Here is a 13,210-nt window from a genome sequence, read left to right as displayed (position 1 = left end):
GTGTTCCTGCTCATAAACTCTTTCAAATGTGAGAAAAACATTTCCTAAGCCACTTTCACAGGGGAAGAGGTTTATGTTAGCATCACTTCTCACTTTCGCCATGGGTTAAGAGCAGGGATGAGCACTGCTGCTTGGCTGGTGTCTGGTAACTCCATTGATGGTGAGCTCTCAGCAGGCTGTAGTGCCCAGGCGGGTTGATCAGAAGACTGGGTTAGCCCAATATTGCTGACTGTTGGAGAGCTGAGAATTACTGTTTTACACTTAGAAGAGTTTGGTAAACAGATAAAGTTCAATCACATGTTTAAGATGTGCAGTGTTATATTTGCTAACTTTTTTTTCAGTCACAGTTTATTAGTGTAATATCTGTGAGGGAAAGCTATTACTCTGCTAAATAAAATGCTCTTTGAATTAGGAAAACATTGTATCTACTTTGTTGTGGGCATGTTTCTCAAGAATACAGAAAGTCAATGGTGTCCTTGTAGTGATTAATAGAGAAGCCGTTCAGGGTCTGGGGGGGGTGGGTGGGTTTTTTTAATTACTAAGCTAAGTAAGTTCCTCATCAAATCCATTGCTCAAAGACAAAACAACTGTGTTTTACTCACTTTCATTGCTCTAGTGAGATGAAAAAGTGTTGATATGTTCTCCCCAGAGGTCATCAGAACTACAAACAAGGTTGTGGACTTAATGTCTACACACAACTGGTGGAAAAAGCCTGGGGTTTATTGTGCTATAAGAGCAGCTGAACAGAAGGGAAGGAGGAGTTTAAACAAGACATTTGGAAAGAAGACGTACCTACCCTACCCAGCATCTGATTTGCAGCAGAGCTGCTGTGTGGGAGGCTTGCAGGAGGAAAAAGCACAGTCGTTTCCTTTTAGTTTTTAATGAAGGACAAGCACACTGCAACATTAAGGCCAAAACCAGTGATATCTTCTTGTCTCTTCTGATCCAAACTCATGAAATGTGGCCCAAATCCCTTTTGAGCCAATAGTCATGGCCTCACAGATTATTTTCACCAGAAAACCAAGTCAAGGGTAAAGTTGGGAGTGTCACTGGCAAAGTTCTGCAGCCTTGTAGAAGAACATACCTTATCCAATATTTATTCAGTACTCCTAGCTTTCTTCCAGTCTTTTTTTCTACTAGAAAGAAAGAGTCCTCATGTTTCTGTCAGGCTGCATCTTCCACCCTTACCTTGCAGCTGTGGCTGCTTGTCTTTGCCTCTTCTCTGGCTGTTTCCAGTCACAAACAAGCAACATGTCCTGGCTGATGTTCCACTGTTGAGTAGAATGGTCTATGTAGTCTAAGCTTTTGGGTGAAATTAATATTATGCCGTTTTCCTTACTCCAAAAATGTTTGTGCTAGAATGTCATAAAGTTCATCACTTCTCCAAGCAACACATTTCGGCAGTACAAAATCATTTTTTGCGTAGTCCAACTTTCAGTACAGCTCTTGGTTTTATAATGTCTAGCACAAGAGGATTTGATGCGGGTTGGCTGATAGATACAACCATAATGAACCTGCTTAATAAATCATACTGAGATTGGGCAGTTCTGCCACTTCATTTCTGATCGAAAGTATTATTTGGAAAAATATGGTGTTCAAAAATTTGTTTTCTTCTTCCTTTACATGACAGTTTCTCATCTGCAGGAGGTGTAACATATAACATTTGTGCAAGAGGAGTTAGTTCTTTGCCCTCCACTATTGCCTTCAGTGCTGGGAAATAGCGACAGGTTGCTTTGAAAGCACAACAGAGAGATTTTTGAAGTGGCCTGGCCAGTAAAGAGGACAACAGCAGATGTTCAACTCAATACTTCTACCATGCGCACAGTGAGTTACAGTTAGGAAGTGATGTGTAGTGTTCAACCTTCAAAAACGATCATCAGAGTAACTGGAATTTTGTCTTGCATTTTTTCTGCTCCAGACTTCAAAGTAAAATTAACACAGTTTAGAAAACACACTTTTACAATGTAATAGTAAGTGACTTTTAGACCTCAGATTTCAGCTGTAACAAAATATTTCTCTTGACTGATATGGTTTGATTTAGTGACTCACAGGGATGTCCAGAGTATCCCCAGTATTGCCAGTTGCCTTCTTCTGTCTCCATAATTAATACCGTGATTTAACACTGGACAGCGTAGTAAAAGAAGTATACGCTAGCAACAGAGACACAAATTCCCTAACAAAATGCCTAGACATGATGTATTGACCATGATGGCATATGCTTGCTGTCTCTGGTGAGCTTCATTGGACAGCGCAATAGTTAATTCCAGAGTAAGGCTGCGGCTGAAAAAAATAAAACAATTTTTTTTTAAAAAAAGGACCGTAGTGAATTCTTAAAAGTTGCAAACGCTCTGTTTTCAGGCCGTGTTATCAAACCATTTGCAACTTAGATTTGAAACAACAAAACCCTAAATGTGTTGTGAGAAAATCTATATACAGCCATAGGCCTGACAGCTTCAATGCTTGTCTTTGCTTCACGGTGGGTATTACAGCTCTTCTTTTGTCCTAACCTGACAGCTTTGGAAGAGGGTAGGGATTTTGCCAGTAGTTGTTTTGAATTGTGTTCTGCTGTTGTCTGATAGCATCATTAGCTGAAACCTTAGCCATGAAGTCAAAGTGAAGCCAGGCATGAGGAAAAGCTTTAGTACTGAAGGCCAACAATAAGGGCAACATGGCTTTGAATCATTGTTTAAAGAACGAAAGGCCCAGTTTCGCCATTCTGCTATCAGAGGAATTTTCTCCTTAGGTCATCTTGTTAAAGGCAACAACAGGACAATTTTTAGTTCGTGCCACTTGATATTAGTAAAGAGCAAAAATAATCTAACACTCAGAGGCAAACAATTATGTTGTAACTAGTTAACTTTCTAATAAATGTATCTGAAGACATAGACTGCAGTTCTCCTTGTACAAGATCTTACGTATTTAGTTAAATTCAGACCAAGTTATATTTGTGATATTGTAAGAGGACAGTAAATGTCTGTAGCTCTTTGCACCTTCTACAGGACTAGACCAGAACATACTGGAAGTATAACTTCCTAACAATTAAAATTTGGAGTAGTGGTGAATACAGAAACAAAGAGAGGAGAACATGAAATACTGTATTGCAAGAACTGGGATTTACTTATTTTTGGATGGTCTTGTGATGGTAAATGTGTGTAACATTAATAGATGTGCTGTGCATGAGCTTTTAGGGACCAGGGCCTTGTGTACATTGGGAAGGTGCCATCAAACAGCACAAAATAACAGTTCTGGTTTGCACTACAAGCTTCTCAGTTCACACTTACGTGAGGTGTGTAAAGCTTCTTCTCTCTAGCTGAATGTCTGAATGTCTGGGACAAGAAAGCTAAGTAATTAGTCCACACCCTTTGCTTTTTTTCTGAAATAACTTTTCTCATCAACTAGAAGTCTTTTTCTTTTTCTTTATGCCAAAAGATACTTTCAAGCTCCAGGCTTTCTGTGCTGTTCACTGAAACATTTGTGCAGTAAGTACAGCATGAGGAGCAAAGAAGTAGCACCGCAATATTTTATTGCATTATTACTTTGGTAATATTACATCACTGACCATGTCATTCATGTTAGTGTGTTATTTTCTATAGTAAATTACCAGTAAAAGTAATCAGTAGCATTTTTCTTATGAGTTTAGCTGGCGGAATGTAATTAAAGATTGTACCAGGCATGGACAAAAAAAGAGCTGAATTAAAGAGTGAAACTGTAATTCTTACATTTTGTAACATGAGTGCATGATTTTATGGCTTTCTTTTAATGTAGCTTTTACAAGTAATTTTCTTTAATAAATTGGAGGAAAAAAAACTGAAAGCATCATACCAATACTTGTCTGACATTGGCATATGGGGCCAAAACATTTAGGTTCCCCACAGAAACCACAGCCACTCGAAGCAGCCTGTGTTTGTTGTAGCAGTAGCTTACTCTCTGTAGGTGGACCAGGACAAGAACAGGTCTGCTCACTGGCTTCCAGCAGTAGTGGCAGCCACAGAAGACTTAGGGAACATGGGGATCACTCCAGGACTGACCACCCTGTGTTTTCACATGACACCGTTACACCAGCTCCTCTCAAACACCAGCCATTGATCCATAGTGCTTCCCCAACCACCTGCCTTTGCCAACTGCCCCAGATCTGCCTCATTCCTTCCATTTATTTTCTTTTTGTCTAGTTCTTAGAGATCTGCCGGTGCAAAACAGTGCTGGAGAGACGTGCTATTCCCAAACACTGCCTGGAACACAGACCGGAGCAAAGGAGGAATGAACCAGAAACAGGAACAACTCTGCCTGGTCAAGTGATGGGCACCAAGAAGAAGTGAAACCAAAGATATGAGATCCATATCCTCCCGCTACATCTGTAGAACTGGTAATGAACCCGTTTTTCAGGTCTCGGTAGCTGCAATAGCAGGGATTCTGAATTTCCCTGTGTCCTTCCATTGTCTGCAACAGAAAATGAGCTTCATGGGCAATTGTATGTTTGCAAGTCAATCATCAGAAAATTTCTGAGACATGCTGTTGCTTTTCTGCAGAGATGCTTTTTAATTTAGTCGACGTGGTAAGCACCTGATGGCTCTCAGACAGGGCCTAGAGGTGCACTGTGGAGAGGCAAGGTTGTGTGTCTGTGCTGGGAGGAAGGATGCAACCGGTGTTTGGTGAAAGTCTCCTTTCACCTGAGCTGCATGTCTGCTTAGGCCCTTATCCCACTCTCATCTTTGCATCCCACCCTTGTTTTCACATCCCACCCTAGTCTCTGCATCCTGTGCTTGTTCTTGGTCACTGAAGGTTCCCTTTTGCTGGGGTTTCACCTGGAGCAGCTCTTCCAAGATCCAGCACAATCTGCTTGGTTCTCATTATTTTCATAGTGCTTTCATAGCGGGTTTCAAAAGTGCACTAAACTGACAGCACTGTTGTGCTGAAATAGCTGGAAAATTTCTGGACTAAGGCATATAACACTGCCTTAGCTTACATTCCTGTTTTCTGGAAGCCTGAGTTTTGTTAAAATGCACTTACTCAAAAGTAAAGTCTAGAATCATCATAATACACAAATTTAAATGGAATCTGGTTTTTTTTTTCCATCAGCTGAATGATTTAATACCTGTGTTTATTCAGCAAGGTTGGGAATGAGCTGCTGTGGCAGTAACTTGATGATAGCAAGCTGTGATTGCCAGGCAGTGCTCCTTATAGTGGGTCACTGCTCTCCTCAGTGCTTGAGACAAATACTGGATTCATTGAGGGATCTTTCAGCAGAAGGATAATATGTTGAAAGGCAGCTCAGTCAAAATTACTTTGCTGTTGAACATTTCGTAGCAGTCACAGAATCTGAAATGTGATTTCTTAATTAAATCGTATCTGCACATGCTCTGGAGAAAACAGCATGGCTGAACTATGTCCCTGTTAAGCGAGATTAAAGGACATGACAAAAGTTTGCATAGTATGCCTCAACCCACATTTCCTGTAAAGGATGCAGCTTGTTATTTTTCAAAATATGCTGAATATATTTTCTTTATATCTTGGTTTATTATGACCCATGGGAGCAATTGTAAAATTGAAACATGCAAGAGTGAAAGGAAAAAAATAACTGGACTATGCAGGAGGAACTGGCATATCCTGACTGTATTATCTCTCCTATGAAGGAACAGATCAGAAGATATTTGGCCAGATTTTCTCCAAAAGGAACACATACTTAGGGAGAATCTTTGCTTAAATATGTGTGAAGTAATTTTTCAAATAGATTTATCAAGCTAAATGATACAGAAAGAGAAATAAAGCCTGTCTTAACATGAACAAAGGAAAACTGAATGAAAAAAAAATAGTAACATGTAGCCAAGAGTATCATCCTATGACACTTCTATGGCATTTTTGGAAGTAGTGCCCACTCCCACAGCACATGACACACAACTTCCAGTCTGCTTTCAGTTGGGTAATTATAATGCACTGAGCCTGTATGTTCAAATTAGTCCTTGATAGGAAAGCGATTCCCCCATCCCCAGCAGTCAGCGCTGCAGGCAGGCAGCTTGGTGCCAGGTCTCCCTTGCCATCTCTGCTCCTCTAAGGCTTCATGCTCCAGGCACACCCCCCTCTTGTCCTTCAGATTTTGTTGCTGCTGTTGTGGTCTTGCACCAGTCTGTGCTTCCTCCCGGAGTCTGGGTCACCAGTGCACAGTGCTGCCGTCCCACCAGAGCTGGTCCTCACAGCCAGCCCCCCGCAGACCTCCAGCCTTTGAAATGTGCTTGAATGCTTCATGTGCTGACACCAAGACACGTGGATGGTGGTGGGCCGGCAGTGTCTGAAAGGCTGAACTGTTGGCCAAAGCTGCTTTTTCACCTTGCTGTTCTGTACCTTCCTAAATCCCCAGTCTGGCTAGAGACATCCCCTGGTGTGGGGCAAGCTGTGGGCTGGAGGGACTTCTGCTCTGCTCCAACCCTGCTTGGAGGGGACCATCCCCCTCAAGCCCTGTGTCCTCCCGTGGCTGCCAGGAACCCTGTCCCCAACAAAACCTCACCTTGCCCACCTGCATCCCAGCATCTCCCAGTGCCTTTCCAGTCCCACAGTGCCAGCAGCAGCCCTTGGCCCCTGCCTCCCACAGGCCTCATGCGTAACAGGGGGATGGGGAAGTGCTGCACACACAGGAGCAACACGGAGGTAGCTGAATAAATCTTGAAATACTTGTTCAGGCACTGGCATATAATAATATCAGCATTGTTTGGTGCTGCAATAGTTTACTGGATATTACTAGAGTGCCAAGATACTGCCTACTTTGACTTTGATCTAGTCTATACCATTACTATTGGAGGGCGACTTGTGGGCAGCCCATTGCTGTCTTTTCTCTGCTGGAGAACATTTGCTGGGCTGCTCCTGCACCTTTTCTCTGACCCTGTTCTGCCACACCAGAAAAAAAAAAAATAAAAGAAAAAGAAGGCAGGGGCCTTTTTCTGAGTCCTTTCTTCCACCAAGGCACTGGCTGGGAGCACATGGTTGCCTTTGGTTTCAACTCCACCACTGTCCCAAGTCTGTACCTACTTCACACTGCCTGTGTAACACGGCACTTTGGGCTTATGGTATTGCTTGCTAAGCCTCTTGATGGCAAAAAGCCCACCTCCACCTCGCACCAAGCCGCGGTGGTGCCGCTGCAGCCATGACTGGGCCGCTGCTCCCTTGCTTTCCCCTGAGAAGCACGGTCCTGGTTCTGCCGCTCCTCATTCCCTGCGCAGGGCCATGTCTTGTATCCAGAGAGGCATTAAATGTGGACATGCTCGATATGACATTTTGCCAAAAGTGGACTGGGATTTCATAAGGCAACTCACCGCAGGTACTTACACACTCTGTTGGACATCAGCGCTTGGCTAAACAATAAGTTGTGCCTTGGTGTAACTGGCACAAAGCATCAATGTGCCCGTGCCTGCAGGAGCAGATGGCTCGCCTGTTTTCCTCCAGACATTAAGGCTCCAAATCTGTGCCATGTTCCTTCCCCAGATTCACAGAAAGCTGCAGATGAATTGTCTCCTGTCAAATTTTTTCTCCTGCCTGGCAGGACAGGCTCCGACCTTGGCTACTCACATTGCATCATTTATGTTCAAAAACTTCCAGTCCTCTAGAGTTTAAGATTAAATGCTGAAGCTGGGGTGAAAAAACCTCAAACCACAGCAGGTGATTAAAAGCAAGATGAAAATTTGGTGGTCCCTAAGAACCAGAGAAACCCATCTCTGTTAACTACCAGTGCAGGCCAGGTGAGCAGCAAAGCAGCTGGCAAGGGCCTGTGCATGGGTGGCCCAGAAACACTGGAGCTGGGGAGAACTGTAACACCAGAGCTTTCCTCGAGTTTCTGAAATCCAAGCCCATCTCCCACATATTGCAATACAGAAAGGATGCTCAACAACTATTTCCAGCTCCAACAGGAATTCTCTCTGCCCTTTTGACAACCAGCTGCTGTATCACCTCCCCAGCTGGAAAAATAAGAATAGTTCCCTCACTCGATAGTAAGCTCAGGTTTAAATTTAGTAGCTGCTTCTAGAAAATACTTCAGTATTCTTGGACAGGAGACTTCGTGTAAGTACTTCTGGCTATCACTCCTGTCTCTTTAGGATGAGGAGAGGCTGTACCATATATTCAGGATAAGGATAGCAACAAAGGACTGATACTGCATTTGTGTGCAGGATGGGTGAGATGAATGTCACCTTCCTCTTATTTGACTTCATATATAATTTCTGTCTCTCCTTTTTTTCCTTAGGGGTTTTCCTAAGGAGTGGTGATATTGACCTTATATGAAATGGGAAGAATGACATCAGGGATGTCCAGCTACTAAAACAGACTGGTAAGAGTTTTCATGCCCTTGTTTCCTCTCCAGAGAAAGGACTTTGGATTTTATGCATAACAAAAGTTTTGGTCCACAATGGCAAGAAAATTACTTAGCAAGAAAATAACTTACCTTCTAGATATTTCTTTCTATGGTGTTAGGCAATTTTGCTTTCAGGAAACACTATGTTGTACATATAAACACATCAAATCCCTAGTGGGGAACATCTAAAGAGAAATATAATTTTACCTTAATAAAAAGGTAAGATAAGTTTGCCATTTGTCAGATCCTTGCCCAGCGGCGCAGGAACGCTGTGGGTGCTTGGAATTCACTCCTATTGTCCCCCGGCTGAGTTGCTTTGAAAAAGGTCACATGAGGAGGAAAGGAAGTTTTGACTTTCACATGCCTGTTATTGCTAAGGAAACCACTTCCTTGGTATTCACATATTCAGCTTGTCTCCAGTTTTGGCACTCTGACAAATGACATCGTGCTACTGCATCGAGGAACAAAGAAGGGTGGAGAAGGCTGTTAGATAACTTGACGTGTTTGAAACGCCAGTACAGCTTTTGTAGGTCTGCCAAGCTTCAAGTAGGCTCTCTAAGAGCAAGCAGTGTCCTTTGTTAGCTGCAGATGAGATACCTGGAGTTCAGAAATGTGTAAAAAAGGTTCTAGTCTATGCCTCAGCAAGCTCAGGTAGTTTGGACTTTTCCTGGGTTGTAGCAATGGCAATATGCTCATACCACTGTAAATATTGGGAGACAAGTTTCCTAATACTAATGTACCTGTTTATCCTCAGCGTAGAATTAATTTCAGCTTTCAAGTACATACTTGCCTTTCGTTTGGCATTCAGATTTCAGAAACCAAGTATCCTCAGGTGGCACGTGGTGATTTCATTAAAAGCATTCGGATTTTGAACTTCAGGTCTGTGGGACTTTTCCCATTTTCCTGGCTTCTAACTCAAAAAAGGAATTAGAAAGAATGACGAACTACTGTTGGTTAGGACTGAGAATCTCCACCAACGTGTTTTCTTTTATTTTTTTTTTCTTTTTTTTATTCCTACTATTTTTTTTTAAAGAGGATTGAAGCAGAATTTCTTTGAAGTAACATATTTGCAGATCTCAATCTGACAAGAAGAAAATGTATCATAATTAGGCTTATTTCTGCTCTAAGAGGAAAAAAAAGTCTAGTATGCTTCAGGCTAGAAGTGAGTTTCACTGTAAATATACAATAGCTATTGAGATTACTGGGACCAAGCATGAGGCATGCACAAATCACAGGAATTGAACAGCTAAAGCCCTGCTCAATTTACTGAGAGGCTACTCAGCTTTTGATATGTCAAGATCTATTTGTCTAAACGTTATCTGTAAAAACAACATAATGTAGTGAACTAAGCCTGGGACTGCAGAGGCCAGAAATCAATATTCTAATCTTGGCCCTGCCTCAGATGCATTTGGTGGCCCTGGAGTAGTTGTTTAATCTCCCTGCGTGCTCACCAGAGATAAAACAGTTCAAATATAATAAACTCCACTGAAGAGCTGTGCAGATCAGTTCACAGCTTCTGTATAGGTCTCTGAAGACCTGAACTGTTATGTAAATATTACCATTACATGCAGGACTTCCGGAGGTTTGTATCCAGGAAAATACATACCATGTATCTCCGCATGGGAAATTTCAGGTCTGTTTTCTAGGAGATGCCGGAGATGCCCTCGCCCCATGGAGACTTGAAGCGCAGCCTGGTGGCAACCAAAAAGCCGCTGGGGTGTCTGCCATGATAATGTGGTGGTGGTGGTGTGGGGTTCTTTTGTTTGTTTTGTTTCTTTGTTTCTGTTTTTGCTCCCCCCCCCCCCCTCCGCTTCCCCAATGTGTTAAAACAATAAACAGAATTATTTAAGAAATGGTTCAGGTGCTTTCTCTCAGGGAGTGTCCTCATTTTCATTCTGTTTGTGGCAGGAATAGACCATACTTCGACAGAAGTTATTTGCTTAATTCAGAAATAACAGAGAGAAGGACCTATGGCCTGTTTATTTGGGAAGTAAGACTAGATAATAATTGTGATTCCTTCTGGAAAACATGCTGGGTTTCGTGTTCCACTCATTTTCCCTAATATCACCATTTCTAAGTGATTATCTTACTAGAGGCTTAGCTGAGCTGCACTCATTCTCATTCTTAGAAGGGTTAGCTGAGGTGAGACAAAAGATAGGTAAAAACTCCTGAGTGAGGACACAATAAGCCTTTTCAGCTTTTAAAAAACAAACCAAATGAAATAAAAAAAATCAACCAACCAACACCACCACAAATTATCTACTATAATTTAGGAAAGGAGAGAAATCCCAGCTGCATCCCTCTTCCATGCAGCAAATGAGTCCCAAGTACAGGAGAGTACCTACGTCCCAACAAATTGTGAACTTTTCTAGCCTGAAAGAGAAGCAGTTTGTTAATTATTCTAGAAACTTGTTTATGAGCTGACATTTGGAAATTGCTAAGAAAAAGCAAGTACTAAAACAATAGGGTGTTCATTTACTGGTATGTATATTTTACAATCACTTTGCCTCCCATATTAATCAGCCCTCATGGTGATGTTGTAAAACAGTTGTTAGTGCAGGCTGTGGCTGGCAGGTGATGGCTACCCCTGAACCTAGATAAGGTTTTCGGCACCATCAAAATAAGCTTGAAATACAATTTCTGTGTTGAGTGGAGAGGCAGTAGGGGAAGCAGCGCAGGGGGGTGATGTGCTCCTGGCAGCCAGGGTTGCTAAGCAGGCAGGCTGCTATGCCGCTAGGCAGGCAGCACCGGGCAGAGCCATTAAGTCTGGAAGCAGCTGAGTATTTAATAAGCTGCATGCTACCATGCATTTACATAGCTTAAGTTGTAGTAAAGCTGTAGCAGTAAAAGGGTCAAAAGTGCAGGGCTGGAGGGCTAAAGCCCATGCAGAACGCATAGGAACCCATCCTGTCCCCAGTGGAAAAGGACTTAGGGAGGAACTGCAAGAAAACAAGCCTCACTCCAACCAAGGAGAATTTTAAAGGCCAAAAGGCAAGAATGTTAAAAGTAATTGAAGTTAAAGCACATGTGACCAGATCTGGCAAAGCTCATTTACACAAAGGCTGCGGGGTATCTACATGCCCCTAGTAAACCAAGCGAAAAGAGTGCAGTGGAAAGGAAAATGAGATTCCTCTCCGTGGTTTACATGTCTAGAACAAAATGACTCTTTGCTCACCCTGTCTGTGTGATCTTAAGATTCATTTATGTGAATAATTTGACACTTGTATTTCCCAGTGTGCAAATTTAACTATTTCACTGGGCATCATCTTGTCCCTGACGCTGCCGGTGAGCAGAGCCCTGTATGACGCTGTGGCTGCCAGCAGCAGCTCCTGTCCCCTCACTGCTCTGTCCCTCCTCAGCAAACGCTGTTCGAGCACCCACAGAGCTACCGGCTTCGGACAGGCGAGCCCATCTCTGATTTCACTTCCTCCAGTGTAATCACGGACTTCAGTGACTGCGCTTTTCTGTTATACTGACGTAACCCAGATTGAAATCTGTCCCACAGCAAATATTTATCAGAGCATATCAAAGGAAAAGCAGACCAGAAGAGAAACAAGCAAAACAGCGAGTGCCATTAAACTTTGCCAAGAGAGATTTCAAAGTCAATAAAAAACACCCCAGAGACACAGAGCTAAAATGCAGGACAAAGTAGAACACTGAAAAAATTAACCCCAAATTTCCAAACACTGATGTCCTACAGAACCATTTTTTATTATTTATAATTTGCAAAGATTAAGAAGAAAAACCCGCACAGAAGCAACAATATATTAGCAAAGTCAATGATCACAGTTCTGCTGCTTTTTTTAACATTGTGGCTACCTGCTCGGGTCAGAGACCCTTTTTACCAAGCAGTAAGAAAGAAACAGGACAACATCCACAACTGGCTCTCTAAATGATATATAATAACGGGATGCCGCACTTTAATTAGATAATCAAAACTCTGTTGCTGCTTTGCTACATGCCAAGGACACTCTGTTTCTTGGCAACAGACCTTTAATTTTCCTTTGATATCCAGGTCACAGCCATTTGGATTAGAGGCTCATTTCCAGCAGCAGTGCATGGCAGTGGCACACAACTTCTCGTCCTGCTGTCAGTATCCCCCTGCAGCTCAGCGTCTTTCAACAATATTTATAAAAGCTGTCAAATGCTAAAGCTATTATAAAGAGTAGTTTGTCAATATTCCCAGGGGTCAAGGGACATGTAAGCATATTAAAAAATTAGGTAGCCCTGTGCAACACCAGCAACTTCTTACATCAGCAGCAACAAAGTCTCATCCTGCTCCAGCTGAAGAACGTGACCAAAAGGGTAAAGAGAAGGAAAATAACTTCTTCCAAAGCTAGGTCTGCCCCATTCCTGACCATCTGCTGTCAACCCCCCTTCTCGTAGAAGAGGAACACTGTTCTAGAAGAGGTGTACCTGCCATCCTAATTACATGTGGAAATCGCTTTGGAGGAGCCCAGACTGGTCAGGGGGCTGGAGAAGCCGATAGCCCCGACGGCTGGCACCCGTGCTTGGCCTGAGCTGCTGTCCTTTGAACGGCAGAGCAAGCTCCACACAGCCTGGACATTATCCACCACCATCAATCCGTATGCAAGGGACAGTTCCTCATTCCCAGCCCCATGTGAACTGGAAAGGCATAACATCACGCATGTTTTTGAAAACCAGATGCTTTTTCATAAGACAGGAATATTGAGCACGCTAGCAAGGAGCGGTTGAGACAGAACAAACCATACAGACCAGATGGTAGTCACACTGTTCAATGCACTGTTGGAAGATGCCCAGCTAGGCTGGTGATGAGTGCTAGAAAAACCTATATAGGATGATACACTTTGTTAAGTGTCAGCAATTTATTACATTATGTTCCTGATAACAGCTGAG

Source organism: Patagioenas fasciata, chromosome 3, assembly GCF_037038585.1.
Source record: "Patagioenas fasciata isolate bPatFas1 chromosome 3, bPatFas1.hap1, whole genome shotgun sequence".
NCBI lineage: Eukaryota > Metazoa > Chordata > Aves > Columbiformes > Columbidae > Patagioenas > Patagioenas fasciata.
The sequence above is the reverse complement of the archived record's forward strand: the minus strand, read 5'-3'. Positions refer to the sequence as shown.